The following is a 13,040-nucleotide window of genomic DNA, read 5'->3' on the forward strand; positions in this document are numbered from 1 at the left end:
TTCCCTCTACTACTCACCAAAGAAGGTGTGCCAGATCATCGTGGCCTGCTGTATGCTGCACAACCTGGCTTTGCAACGACAGGTGCCTTTTCTGCAGGAGGATGGTCCAAAAGGAGGTCTTGTGGCAGCTGTGGAGCCTGTGGACAGTGAAGAAGAGGAGGCAGAAGAAGAGGATATCGACAACAGAAACAACGTGATCCAGCAATACTTCCAGTGAGACACAGGTAAGAATACATCACTGCCTCCTACATCTCATACAATTGTTAGACCTATCATATGTCTGTCACTTTCACCCAGTGTATGGACCCTGATCTGTCACTTTGCTTTTCCATTTCACAGATGTGGGTCCCACTATGTGACCTCTGCTGTGTTACCTCATGGACTAGAGCTGTGTGACATAGGTATGTTGACAATACAATGGACATTGCTATTTTCGTTAATTATAGCAAATACACATTTGTGAAAGCACAGACTGACTCCAGACTGTTTTGTGATTCAAGGGTGTTTATTTAAGTGCAAATTAGTTGAGTGGGTTGGAAAATGGTCAGGGGTGATGGTGGAGGAATGTCCATGGCAGAGTCCAGTTATGAGTCTCACAGGTGCATTGTCCAAAGGGGCATAGGAAGTGGAGCTAAGGCAGTTGATGGATGGACAGGGTGACGAAGTGGGACAGATGGATGACATTCAGGGTGGTCTCATTTCTTGGTGGGGGTCTTGGCATTGTTCTCGGTCTTTGTCCTGAATCTCAGGGAGTGTTTGCGGGGTGGTTCTCCATCTGCAGGGGGTGGGGTGCTGGTGTTGTGGTCCTGTGGCGGTGCCTCCTGTTCACTAGCGCCGGCGGAGGTGGTGGGCAGTTCATCATCGAGGCTAGTGTCAGAGGCCCCTTGTTGTGCCACAGTGTCCCTCCTGGTGTTCACAAGGTCCTTCAGCACCCCTACAATGGTGACCAGGGTGGTGTTAATAGACTTCAAGTCCTCCCTGATCCCAAATACTGTTCCTCCTGTAGCCGCTGGGTCTCCTGAAACTTGGCCAGTACCGTTGCCATTGTCTCCTGGGAATGATGGTACGCTCCCATGATGTTGGAGTGGGCCTCGTGGAAAGTGGGTTCCCTGGTCCTGTCCTCCCCCTGTCGCACAGCAGTCCTCCCAGTTCCCCGGTTTTCCTGTTCCTCTTTCCCCTGAACCGTGTGCCCACTGCTACTGCGCCCAGGTCCCTGATGTTCTTGGGTTTGTGGGTTTGCCTGGGTTCCCTGTAGTGGTGGACACACTGCTGCTTGACGTGTCCTGGGGACAGAGGTATGGGCCCGCTGGGTGGGTGCTGTTCTGGTGTTTCCTGAGGGGGGAGGCTCTGTAGTGGTATGTGCCAGTGTGTGGGGAACCGACTGTCTCGAGGTCCCAGGTGGGCCGGGCTGGTCATCTAGATCCAGTTGGACAGAGCTGCTGTCATCACTGTGGGCCTCTTCTGTGGGGGGGCATGTCTGGAACCTCCTGTCCGGTGACGTTGGGTAGGGGTCCTGCAGGGGTGTAAAGGCATGATTATTGCATCTGTGTGTGCCATTGTGTGCAATTGGTGGGTGACCCTGTACCCCAGTCCTAACATTCTTGTCTAGGATCTTGTGTGATATTTGGTTTGGGGATCTGTGTGGGTATCTGTAATGGACATGCTTTGGTGATGGGTGTCCATGCTTTGGTGTTGCATGCAGGGCTTGGAGTTGGGATGGGTGGTTTGTGATAGTGGTACATATGTGAGGTGTTGGAGTATTGGGGTGAGGGTGAGGGTGGGGGTATGTGATAGTATGCAGGTAGGGTGGGGGATGAAGTCGTTAAAATTGACTTACCAGAGTCCATTCCACCTGCTACTTCTGCGAGGCCCTCAGGATGCAGCATAGCCAAGACCTGCTCCTCCCATGTTGTTAGTTGTGGGGGAGGAGGTGGGGGTCCGCCGCCAGTCCTCTGAACTGAAATCTGGTGTCTTGAGACCACAGAACGCACCTTCCCCTGTAGGTCGTTCCACCTCTTCCTGATGTCATCCCGTGTTCTTGAATGCTGTCCCACTGCATTGACCCTGTGTACGATTCTGCGCCATAGCTCCATCTTCCTAGAAATGGAGGTGTGCTGCACCTGTGATCCGAATAGCTGTAGATCTACCCGGACGATTTCCAACACCATGACCCTGAGCTCCTCCTCAGAGAACCTGGGGTGTCTTTGCGGTGCCATGGTGTGGTGTGGGTGAGGTGGTGTGTGTTGTGATGTGTGAGGGGATGTGTTTGTGTGTTGTGTGAGGTGCGTGGATGTTTTGTGAGTGATGGTGTTGTGTGCCTGTGGATTCTAGTTTGTTGATGGTGGTGTCTCTCCCTGTGCTTCTTTCGGAATTTTTGGTAGTAGGGGTTTGTGGGTGATGTGTTTTATATTGTATTGGGTGTGTGGGAGTGGTGTGTGTATGTGTATCAGTTGTGTGTATTTCGAATTATCCAATGTGGTTGTGTTTTGTAAATGTGTGTGTATTTGGAGCGCAGCGGTGTGTACCGCCAATGGAATACTGTGGTTGAGAGACCGCTGCGTGGATTCGTGGGTCGTGATAGTGTGGGCGTATTCCTGTTGGCGTGACGGTGGAGGTTTTGTTATCGCCAGTTTATCACTGACCTTTGGTGTGGCGGACTTGTGTGGGTGTCTGAATTTTGGTGGATTCCGGCCTGTGGGTCGTAATAGCTGTAGCGGAATTCCGAGGCCGCAGCGGTGTGTTGGCGGTCTTTGCATGGCAGTAAGCGCCATTTACCGCCAATGTTGTAATGAGGGCCTATGTCTTTTTTCTTTTCAGAAAGTATTGCACAACCAGATTGATGCAGTGTGCTAAATACAGGGCCCAGAAATAGCCACTGTCTGCCATGGCCTAGACTATGTTACTTCCATTGTCCATTGCAATCCAATTAGGAGTCTTCTGGGTCATAGCAATTCAGACACCTTGCTATTAAATTTGTCCACGATGCTTGCAGCTGTGTGTGATTTCTCCATGGCGAACCTGGCTAGTGTTGCATGCCACCTAATAGTGTCGAAACTTTCTTCAGGGCCAAGTCCAAGATAGCTTTTGCTTTACCCGTACAAAAGAGCTCCAGTGTGCAGTGATGCACATGTAATCCATCACCTGATAACTGGTCCACATGTCTGTTGTGAAATGGATAATGTGGTCAACACTTTGCTAAAAAGCTTGTCCCACCAATTGCAGTACTTCATGATGCAGTAGTGAAACAGCAACTCTGGCAAAATATATCCAACATGGAACCTTCCATTTCAGGTAGATGCCTGCCACAAACTCTAAGAATCCCACTCCTTCCACAAAAGAAAAAGGGAGGCCGTCCAACACTAAAACTTTTGCCAGTTTCCCTTTGTACAAACTTGCCATTGGGTGGTTGTGGTTGTAGGACCTCTCCTGCCTCAACATGCCCATAACTGTAGCCTAAATTGTATAATTTTGTAGGGCCACTGATGCAGATGACTTTTGAGATGTAGGTGGTGGTAGAGTCAATCTGCGTCGTGCTGCAGTCACCATAAGCCATTGTGTCTCCAGCTGCCTCTGAGTCTTCCTGTGCCATTGTGAAGTCACTGAGGTGGGGGATGATGGTGCACTGCTGGATACAGGGCTGCTTTGTGTGAGGATGTCACTCTCTTTTTCCTCACCTTCCACAGTGATTTGACTAGTTGTAGCTGATGTTTCCTGGCTCTCCTCACTGTCACAACTGTGACCAGGTTCAACAATTTATTTAAGGTGCTCCTCCCACCGGATTGCGTGATATTTTTTCATATGGGTCATATGGTCTCCAGTACCATAATATGAATGAGCAAACCTTGATGAATACTCATGTGGCAAATGGAGCATATTGCAATATTTTCCTCCTGTTTGCTAATCATGAAAAAAGTCCCAAATCTGTCATAAGTACTTTCTTATTGGGCCACTGCCTATGCCTGAAGGAGAACTGGAGGTAGGTGGGTGTGTGGATTACCTCTCTGCAATGCATACTTCTACTGAGTTACAGGTTTGTGCAGTTCTCTGCTGGCTCCTTGCAAATATGTGAGCTGGCAGTGCTGTCTGTGCCACATCCCTCAGAGCAGGTTGGCTAGTAATGTCACACTCCTCTGTGCCAGCTTATACAAAGACTGGGTCATCATCATCATCCTCCTCATCATCATCCCCTTCTGTGATTCTAAGACTTTCTGGTACTTTTCTTTTCCTTTGCCTCTCCTGGAATTTCCCAGACTCTGTGGGGGGTCCACTCCATCTCTTTATCATCATCAGAAGAGATGCTTGGAGAAGGTGGAGTAGTAACCTTCCTTTTTCTTGCTGGAGATGTGGGAGCCACTGATTTTAAAAGAGGAGGTTCTTGCTCAAAAGGAAACTTGACCTGCTGTTCTGCTTCAGCTTTGGGAAGATCTACTGTTGCTGGCTGCAGCTGCTTTCCACTTTCCTCTGTTTCCTGAAACAATTGGGTTTACTTTATGAAAGAGTCAACATCACTGCTCGTCGGCGTTGCCTTGATTACAGTGGCTGCTACACTGGCATACATGGCATTGGGCTGACTTTGGGGTGGTGGGGAGGCACACGTCTCCCGAAAAAGGTGGCAGTTGGTACGTCACTGGTGGAAAGTTGATTCTTCTCACTGGCCAATTTCTTGGGAGTAACTTTCTTTGGGGCCATCTTAACCCCTATGTTGGCAGTGGCACTAAGATGCACAAGTGATAGAGTTTGGAGGACCAAAGTAACTGTAAGGCCTTCTCTTTGGCAGGACTGTGGGTGATGTGAGGTCTCTTCTCTTGTACACCTAAGAGTAACCAAGAAAGAAAAACATGTAGTTATTGAAACATGGCATTGTTTCAAGTTGAAATAGTAGACAAATGCAATCTTGGTGCAGTTGGTTACTTATGCAATAAATAAAAATGTTATCAAACATTGTAAAGTCAAACCACACCATAAAATGTAATTTCAAATTAGGCAGTACAAAATGCAGATATAGCTCTTTGCTTTATCTCCATCTGCTTTAAAGGGGACACCTGGGGTGGTCAGAGAGAGGTGCGTGGGTCAATGGAATAATCCTTTAAAAAACCTGTGGAGGCAAGATGGTCCAGGAGAAATGGAATAATCATTAAAAAATGAATTATGCTGCTGATTTGTCTGCAGTACTCATGGAATTATTGTACACCTAAAGAAACCACATGCTGTAGTGCAGCTATGCGTCTTTGGTGGATGGATGGAGAAATGGATGTGGATGGCTAGATCAAGGCAAAATGCAGAATTAAATCTGTAATATAACAATTAAAAAATATAAACAAACTAAACTTAACATTAAAATAAAAAAATTAAATAAAAAATATATACAAATTAAAATAAAATCTTAAAATAAAAATGACAAAAACTACAATTAAAAAATTAAATAAAAAAACTAAACTATTTAAAAAAAAAAGAAATAAACAATTGAATAAAAAATAGAATAAAAAATTAAAATAGAAATGAAAAATAAAAATTAAAATAGAATCTTAAAATAAACAAATGCTCAATTCTTATCTATATTTGTATGTAAGCCATGAGGAACAAAGAAAGAACAGATGCAAGCTGTTTGCAAAGGAACACTGGCTACATGCACAAAATTGATGTCAGCCACATGGTCAAACAATTGCAAGGAAGTGTGGTTAGAAATGAACACATGCAAGCTTATGGCAAAGGTATGCTGGCTGGATGCCCAAAATGGCTGCCAGCCACATGGTCACATATCAAGAACAAGGAGCAAGGAGAACAAAGAAGAACACTAGCAATCCTATTACAAAGACACACTGGCTGGATGCTGCCATCCGCATGGTAAAACAACAACAAGGAGCGAAGAGGCATGGCAAACAAAGAACACATGCAAGCGTATGGCAAATAGACACTACCTGGATGGACAACATGGCAACCAGTCACAAGCTGAAACAACAACAACAATGAGCAAGGAGGCATGGGGAAGAAAGAAAGAACACATGAAAGCCTATGACAAAGGAACAATGGCTGAATGCACAAAATGGCTGCCAGCCACATGGTCAAAGAACAACAAGGAGCAGAGAGGCATGGGGAATATAGAAAGAACAAATGCAAGCCAATGGCAAAGCAACACTGGCTGCATGAAATCATTTCCTGCCAGCCACATGGTCAAACATTAAAAACAAGGAGCAAGGAGCACAAGGAAGAACACATGCATACTTATCCCAAAGACACTCTGGCTAGATGCAGAAAATGGCCACCAGCCATATGCCGAAACAACAACTGCGAACAAGGAGACATGGAGTACAAAGAACACATGCAAGGCTATAGATATATACTGTACAAAATGTCCCCTGGCCACACTGCATGGAGAACAAAGACAAATGTTGGACAATGACAAACACTGACACAGACACACTCACACACACTGACCATAAGAAGGCAAGGTGGTAACACTGCAGAAAACACTAACATTAATTCAGCAATGCAAAATATGAAAATTAACTGAGCAATAAACATTTCACAACAACAGTACACACACACATCCTCCTATGCCATCAAATTTTACCACACAACATATAAATTTTTTGCAAAAAAAAAAAATGAAATGCAAAAAATAGCCAACATTTTTAACCTAATCCTATTCCATCCCTGCCCTAAATTAAGTTTTACAAACATATGCCATTGAAATATGTATTTCATACACAGTTGACTACTAGTACTGGTCCTACTGGCTAGATGACCCTTTGGAAATCTAGGCCACGTAGTAAAATAATACTACAAATGTTACAAACATGTAGAAAAGGACAGGAACTGAGCTGTGCAATAATGTTCCTTTACAAAAGATAAAAAAGCAGTGCAATGCAAAATAAATAACAACTAGGCCCATACTTAAACTAAAGGCCACCCACCACTATTAAAAAAAAAAAAAATTAAAATCAAACTAAAGTACAAAGAAATACTGGTGCATGCTTAAGCAAATACACAACATCCTTACTCAATAGTTTTTTAACCCACTTGTGTGATTTCACAAAGTCCTTAAATTCAAAGGTATATCCAGGAGACAAAGAGAGTGATCTTTTCACCTCGAAATCCAAGTGAAAAGTGACCATAAGATGGACAAAAAACTGCTGGACAGAGACAGGAAATCCAGTCTCTTCTGCACTTCCTTCCTGTTTGAAAAAATGGCTTCTCAATCTAAACAACAACTTGAAGTGTCCATTGGAAAAGAAAATCCACTAAAAACACTTTTAAACTTGATTTAGAAAATCTACTCCAGGTGCATTCCTGATCTTGAGTGAGACTGTTCTGGCTGCAGTTGAAGATGCATGAGTAAACATTAAGGCACTCAATACGACCCTGTCGGTGGGTGATAAAGTGACAGTAATACCGCCAACAGGCTGGCGGTAATTACTGCCAAACTATGACCATGGCGGTGATATCTCCGATAGACAGCCAATGTACCACACCAACCGCCACGGCGGAAATAACAGCTACCACGGCGGTAGCTGCCTACAGCCAGGGGGAAATCAAAGTTCCACCCACCATATTAAGACCATGCAAACTACCACCTTTTCCAGGGTGGTACCAATGCAAACAAAAGCCTGACGGAAACAGAGCACAGAAGTGAAAGGATTCACCATTGGAGACACAGGGAAGACCCACGCCGCCATGGAACCTGAACTGCAAGTTTTCCCAATGATCTTCTACATGATGGAACCAGGAACACCAACGGCGACAACGACGGTGAGTACAGCCACCTAGCACTTAAGGGAGGGTGGGAGGAAAAAGAGAGTGACACACACACGCACAACACATACCATTCACACACACACCACACACACAACCAGCTGCACTACAAAAACAATTTGAACCAGAAAATCTGCAGAATATTGCAAGGACAATAGGAATTGACGAAAGAGAATGTAATCATGCCAACATCAAAATGAATAATCCAATATGTTAATGAAACAGATATGTACACTTGTATAAAAAAAGGGACACTGCATAGTCCAAAGTTCAAAGGGCCCACAGGGCCACAGGGCACAGTCGAATGCCCAACTTGAATCCTGACCACATCAGGATGGAACACTGAAGGGGCATCAGTTTGCAAATAGGCAGGCACCTCAGGGGGAGGGGGCACCTCAGTCGAAAGCGGGAACAACCTCACTGGTTCTGGAGGGGACAACATGCCCATTGCTTTGTCCTGGGGAGTGCAAGACCACAGTCTCTCAGGTGGGTGACTTGCCACTGGTTCTGGAGGGGGCAACATGCCTATTACTCTGCCCTAGGGAGTGCAAGGCCACAGTCTCTCAGATGGATGACTTGCCCACTGGTTCTGGAGGGGGCAACATGCCCATTGCTCTGTCCTGAGGAGTACAGGCTGCAGTCTCTCAGGTGGGTGACTTGCTCACTGGTTCTGGAGGGGCAACATGCCCATTGCTCTCTCCTGGGGAGTTCTAGGCCACAGTCTCTGGAATGAGTGACTTGCTCACTGGTTTTGGAGGGGGCTGCCTGCACAGCAACTCCTGGAGGGTAGACTACATGACGTCCGCCGGCGATAATGGCTGCCTGCTGGTGGTGGTTGGTGGAGGCCCCTGGTTAGCCTCTGCACTCTGTGATAGCTGCATGTTTGTGGTGGTTGGTGGAGGTGCCTGGGTTGCCTCTGCACTCTGTGATAGCTGCATGCTGGTGGTGGTTGGTGGAGGCTCCTGGGCAGCCTCTGCACTCTGTGTTGGCAGCATATCTATTGGTGGTGGGTGGAGGCTCCTGGGCAGCCTCTGCACTCTGTGATGGCTGCATGCTGGTGGTGATTGGTGGAGGGTCCTGGGCAGCCTCTGTACTCTGTGATGGCTGCATGCTGGTGGTGGTTGGGGGAGACTCCTGGACAGCCCCTGCACTCTGTGATGGTAGCACATCCACAGCTGGTGGTGGGGGCCCTGTGACAGCTGCTGGTGGGGCGGTGTTTGCCTGACAGCTTCAACTGGTGAGAGTGACTCTTGTCCTCCAGGTCATGGGTTGTGGATCCCTTATCCTTCTTGGCAGGGGTGGATGGGCTCTTCCCCTCTCTTCCTGGTAGTTCAGGATCCTTTTTTCCTCACAGCTCATGCAGGCTCCTTCCCCTTCTTCACAGCTGGTGCAGGCTCCTTCCTCTTCTTCACAGCTGGTGCAGACTCCTTCCACTTCTTCACAGCTGGTTCCGGACTCCTCTCTTTCATCCCAGGTTGTGCTGCCTCCTTCCCCTTCAGTGTTGTTGGTCTGGTATCCCTATTACCATGAGTAGGGGGTGCTACCCCTGTCCCCGTGGACTGTTTGTCTGAGGTGCTGGGCTGTGTCCTTGCTACCCTGCCCATACGTGCAGGACGGGAGTGGAGAGGTAGGGAAGAGGTCAATCTGGGAAAAGAAAAGCTTTTTAGGGACGTTGGGGCGGGAGGAGGGAGGAGTAATGGGAGTGGAGGATAAGGGAGTGGTTGTCGGAGGTGCATGTCTGCTGGATTTGGGTGCAGGTGCATGGGCTGTATGCTGTTGTGAGGTGGATGGTTGTTGGGTGTCTGAGTGGTTGCGTTTGTGTCCTTTAGGGGGGGAACAGACACCATGGCAGAGGACACAAGGGAAGCGTGCATGGATGTTGTGGAGGTGTCTGCTGGTGAGGTGTGTGTTCTGCTTGGTGTGGTGATGATGCTGGTAGTGGATGTTGTTCACATGCAACACCATGCATTCATGCCACATGCATCATGACCACAGTGTACTCACCTGGGTAGGACCCCATCCACCAGTCACTCCAACTCCTCTGAAGTGAAGGCTTTGGCCCTTTCCCTGGTCACACGGGCCATGGTAGACTCCAGACACAGGTCACAGCAGCACATGTAGCTCATGCAGTGTAGGTCCTCTACTACGGAAAGTCAGGAAACAAGTAAGGAATCTGAAATAAAATGGCAGTCCCGTCTGCGGCGATGCATACCGTTACGGCTGGCGTAGAACCTCCTTGGCCACTGTACCCCATATTGCCCAATATTATCCAATGAGGAATTGCACAGCGGTTCACGACCGCCAATCGCGATGGAGCACAACTTCAGTGGCATTACCTCGCTTCCACCTGTTCCTCCACACAGGACAGACGGATGCCATTTTAGAGGGGGGAGAGGCCTTTCAGATATTCCTGCGTCACAGGATATATGGACACATAATTTTAAATTCCACTGTACCAAATCATAATTGCACAATGTGGACTTCTGTTGCGGTATAGTTGTTCAAAATGTGACAGCCTACTCACTCTTGTGTCCCTTAGACACAAACCACTGCGGATGAATAGGAGATGGAGACATACCTCCGGGTACAGACCCCTGGTGTACATAGCTACACTAGAAGACAGGTACATTATCCTCACCTATAAACTGGACAGGGCCACAATCACAGAGCTGTGTGCCCAGTTGGAACCTGACCTGATCTCAGCTATCCATCATCCGACTGAGATCCACCCTCTTGTTCAAGTTCTATCAGTGCTCCATTTCCTGGCAACTGGTTCTTTCTAAGTGACAGTGGGCTTGGCAACAGGAATGTCACAGCCAATGTTCTCAATAGTGCTGGCAAGAGTCTTGTCTTCCCTCATAAAACACATGTACAGCTACATTGCTTTCCCACAGGTGGAGGATTTGGCCACTGTGAAGGCCGGGTTTTATGCAATGGGACAAATCCCCAATATAATTGGGGCGATTGACGGAACACATATTGCATTTGTTCCCCCCCTGGCAAAATGAACAGCTGTTCAGGAACCGTAAGAGTTTTAACACCATGAATGGGCAGGTGGTGTGCCTGCTGACCCCTGTGAAGAATGCCAGGACAAGGGCAGAAGAGCGTTATAATGAGGCACATGGGTGAGCCAGAAGGCTCATTGAGAGGACCTTTGGCCTCCTGAAGGCCAGGTTCAGGTGCCTCCATCTGATAGGTGGATCCCTGTGCTAGTCACCCAAGAAGGTCTGCCAGATAGTAGTGGCATGCTGCATGTTGCACAACCTGGCCCTCAGACGCCATGTACCTTTTCTGCAGGAGGAGGAGACTGGAGATGCCCCTTTGGTAGTAGTGGACCCTGAGGACAGTGAGGATGAGGAGGCAGAGGATGAGGATGTGGACAACAGAACATTGGTGATACGTCAGTAATTTCAATGACACACAGGTGAGACAGTGATACTTCACATTTCTATGACTATTGGTGTATTCTGTGTGTCATTGGCATGATGGCATTACACACTTGTTACCTCTAGTTACAGTCACCAATGGATATTCATTTTACAGGTGTTGGTGATATGACAACATTGTCCTGATGTGATCACAACTGCCAGCAATAGGTCATTAATTCTTTGCTCATACAATGAACAGTTCTTTTGCAATAGTTGTAGCTGTTTCACTCAATACAAATTTACAATACATGAAATACTAGTAGTCGATTTTTATCCAAGGGTATTTATTGTAGCGCTAAGAAATAGAGGGTAAAGTGGAATGGAATGGGGTGATGATGGAGGAAAGTCCAGGGTATTGTTCCAGTCTGTTTGTAGCACAGGTGAAGTGTCCACGGGGACATAGGGAGGGGAGCAATGGCAGTTCAAGGTGGACAAGGTGACTGAGTGGGACAGAAGGGGGACAATTAGGAGAGTCTCATTTCCTGGCAGTGGTCTTGGCAATTGTCCATGGCTTCTGTCTGGTTCGCAGGGAAAGTTTGGGGGGTGGTTCACCTTCTGCAGGGGGAGGGGTGCTAGTGGCCTGTGGGTCCTGTGTTGGTGGCCTGTGAGTCCTGAGTTTAGCAGCAGCGGAAATAGAGGGCTGTTCAGATGACTGGGTAGTAGTAGGGGCCCACTGGTGTGCTGTTGTCTCCCTCATGATGTCGGCCATGTCTGCCAGCATCCTTGCTATGGAGATCACGGTGTTGTTAATGGCCTGCAAGTCCTCGATGATCCCCTGATACTGTCTCTCCTGCAGCCGCCTGTTCTATGATCTGGCCCATCGTATCCTGGAAATGTTCGTAGGCTCCCAGGATCTTGGAGAGTGCCTCCTGGAGAGTCGGTTCCCTGCTCTTGTCCTCTCCCTGGTGCACAGCAGTCCTCCCAGTGTCCCTGTGGGCCTGTGCCTCTGTCCCCTGAACGGTGTGCCCACTGCCACTGACCCCAGGTCCCTGATTGACTTGTGGGCGAGGTGTGGGCTGGGGTCCCTGTACAGGTGGGCACACTGCTGATTGACGTGTCCTAGGGACAGAGGTGTGGGTACTCTGGGAGTCTGCTATGGTGTTGAATACTCAAGGGAAGGCTCTGTGGTGGTCTGTGAGTGGGCTTGAGTGACTGTCTGGCCAGTGGTCCCTGACGGGCCAGGTATGTCGTCCAGATCCAGAAGTCCAGAGTTACTGTCATCACTGGGGGCCTCTTCTGTTAGGGTACTGGATAGTGGTGGTACCTTCTCTCCAGTGACATTGGCTGGGGTACCTGTGGGGATGCAAATGATGTATTATGTTTCAAGTGTATGCCATTTGTACTTCCCTAGCTTCCCCTCTAAGGTTGAACATTTAGTAGGCTCAATTGGCCAGCAACCACAGGTGACCTTTAGAAGATGTGCATCTTTAAAAGATTGTTGATTCAATAGCCTAGTTCAATCATCTCAGACTAATAAGGAACTTGTAGTTCAGGGTTTCTTTACATGTGGCAAATGCAAAGCTTGTAAGGGCAGTAATAATTGTAGTAAGATTCAGTTATCTCAGAATACACGCCCCTTTGTTATTAGAAAGTACTTAAATTGTAACACAGAATATTGTGTTTATGCTCTTAGTTGTCCGTGCAATAAGTATTACATTGGTAGTACGATCCATAGAGCAAAGAAAAGAGTACTAGAACATATGAGGGCTATAACCAATGAAGACAAAACATATCCGATTGGCAGACATTTTGCTATTGTTCACCAAAGAAATAGGGACCTACTTAAATTTTGTGTGCTAGGTAGCATTCCGGTTAGAGTAAGAGGTGGCAATAGGGAGCTTGAACTTACACAGTTAGGGC

The sequence above is a fragment of the Pleurodeles waltl genome, chromosome 2_1, assembly GCF_031143425.1.
Source record: "Pleurodeles waltl isolate 20211129_DDA chromosome 2_1, aPleWal1.hap1.20221129, whole genome shotgun sequence".
Classification (NCBI taxonomy): Eukaryota; Metazoa; Chordata; class Amphibia; order Caudata; family Salamandridae; genus Pleurodeles; species Pleurodeles waltl.